At 44.8% G+C, this 2,350-nt stretch overlaps 1 protein-coding gene across 1 annotated transcript in view; it reads right to left on the bottom strand.

Moving 5' to 3' along the window:
• The window catches only part of UBC (ubiquitin C), a 423,461-nt gene that overhangs the window by 46,853 nt on the left and 374,258 nt on the right, over nt 1–2,350 (bottom strand). The gene's annotated exons all lie outside the window — the stretch shown is intronic.

Raw genomic sequence — 2,350 nt, 5'->3', positions numbered from 1 at the left:
AGCCGCGAGACTTCCGGATTAAGCTATCGCGAGAGTCGGAACTGACTGGGACGCTGAGGTGCCGGGCTGAAGGCGGGACCAGGCCGGAGGCGGGGCGTGTGTGTTGGGTCGGGGGCGGGCCAGGGGCAGGGCTATGCAGATAAGGGGGCGGGGCCCCAGGTCCCTTGCCCAGCCCTGCCTAGGGCTGTTCCCGCGCGGTGTGCTTGGTGTCTAAATCTGAACTAGCTACTAATGCTCATTTGGCTAGACCCTGAATGAACAGTGTAAAAAATATATATATATTAAATATAAAAAAATTACTCATTTGGCTACGTGAGAGTGGGAGTCTTTTGTCACCTTTTATTTATTTATTTTTTTTATGGTTTTATTTATTTTTTTGAGACAGAGTCTCACTCTGTTGCCCAGGCTAGAGTGAGTGCTGTGGCATCAGCCTAGCTCACAGCAACCTCAGACTCCTGGGCTCAAGCGATCCTCCTGCCTCAGCCTCCCGAGTAGCTGGGACTACAGGCATGCGCCACCATGCCCGGCTAATTTTTTTTGTATATATATTTTTAGTTAGTCAATTAATTTCTTTCTATATTTTGGTAGAGACGGGGTCTTGCTCAGGCTGGTTTTGAACTCCTGACCTCGAGCAATCCGCCCGCCTCGGCCTCCCAGAGTGCTAGGATTACAGGCGTGAGCCACAGCGCCTAGCCTTGTCGCCTTTTAAAATACAACCTGGGACCCTAATACTACAAACGTATTCTCCCACTCTATTTTGTTCATCTGCACTTCCTAATATTCCTACAAGAAACATGTATTAGCTGTGTAGTAAAAAGCCACCAAATAGTTCCATCATCACAAGGACAGACAGAAGATCTAAAAGAAGCCGGCATCTATTAGCCAACTTTAAACTCTCATTACCGCATCACATTGTCTGAATTGCACTCGGAAATAATGCATTTTCTGAATCCTGTAATTATCTTGTGACTAGAACAGTTATATTGTACCACAATTTTTTTCTGTTAAAAGCATTAATTCGGGCTGGGAATCAGGTCTGGCTGCAGACTTGGTAAGCTATAGGTATTTTTTATTTTTATTTTTTTTGAGACAGAGTCTTGCTTGTTGCCCAGGCTATAGTGAGTGCCGTGGTGTCAGCCTAGCTCACAGCAACCTCAAACTCCTGGGCTCAAGTAATCCTTCTGCCTCAGCCTCCTGAGTAGCTGGGACTACAGGCATGTGCCACCATGCCTGGCTAATTATATATATATATATTAGTTGGTCAATTAATTTCTTTCTATTTATAGTAGAGACGGGTCTCGCTCTTGCTCAGGCTGGTTTCGAACTCCTGACCTTGAGCAATCCACCCGCCTCAGCCTCCCAGAGTGCTAGGATTACAGGCGTGAGCCACCGCGCCTGGCCTATAGGTATTTTTTAAATGAATGAATGAATGAGTGAGTGAATAAATGAAGAGTGTGATTGAATTTGGATAAGCTCCTCTCCTCTGCAAAGAAAAAAACAAAGACAAAAAAACAAAACACAAACTTAGGTGATACAGGACAGGATTTAGGTATCATACAAGTAAACATTTTTTTTTTTTTTTTTTGAGACATAGTCTCACTGTGTTGCCTGGGCTAGAGTGCCATGGCGTCAGCCTAGCTCACAGCAACCTCAGACTCCTGGGATCAAGCAATCCTCCTGCCTCAGCCTCCCGAGTAGCTGGGACTACAGGCATGGGCCACCATGCCCGTTTAATTTTTTCTATATATTTTTAGTTGGCCAATTAATTTCTTTCTATTTTTTGTAGAGCCGAGTCTCACTCTTACTCAGGCTGGTTTCAAATTCCTGGCTGAGCAATCCTCCGGCCTTGGCCTCCCAGAGTGCTAGGATTACAGGCATGAGCCACCACACCTGGCCTATTTTTTTTAAAGTTGTATATTATTTTCAGTGAATTTTTTAAAAGTATAGTTAGCATATTAAACCTGTGTTTTCATAGATTTTGCTGCTTAGGATGATAGTGATCTAAAGTTTCCTCTTAAATATGTTTATTTAAGTACATTAAAAGTGTGTCCATTTGGGTGTGGTGGCACAGGCCTATAATCCCAGTACTTTCGGAGGCCCAGACTGGAGGGTCCCTTGAGCCCAGGAGTTAGAGGTTACAGTGAGCTACGATCTCTCCACTGCACTCCAGCCCAGGCAACAGAGCGAGACCCTGTTTCATAAAAACCATGTTCCCTTAAAACATATTAAGTAGGTAGTCATATATTCTTTTTTTTGAGACAGAGCCTTGCTGTGTTACCCAGGCTAGAGTGCTATGGCGTCAGCCTAGCTTACAGAAACCTCAAACTCCTGGGCTCGCTCGAGCAATCCT

The sequence above is a fragment of the Microcebus murinus genome, chromosome 22 (genome assembly GCF_040939455.1).
Source record: "Microcebus murinus isolate Inina chromosome 22, M.murinus_Inina_mat1.0, whole genome shotgun sequence".
In the NCBI taxonomy this organism is placed as follows: Eukaryota; Metazoa; Chordata; class Mammalia; order Primates; family Cheirogaleidae; genus Microcebus; species Microcebus murinus.
This window is presented reverse-complemented; position numbering and strand designations above follow the sequence as displayed.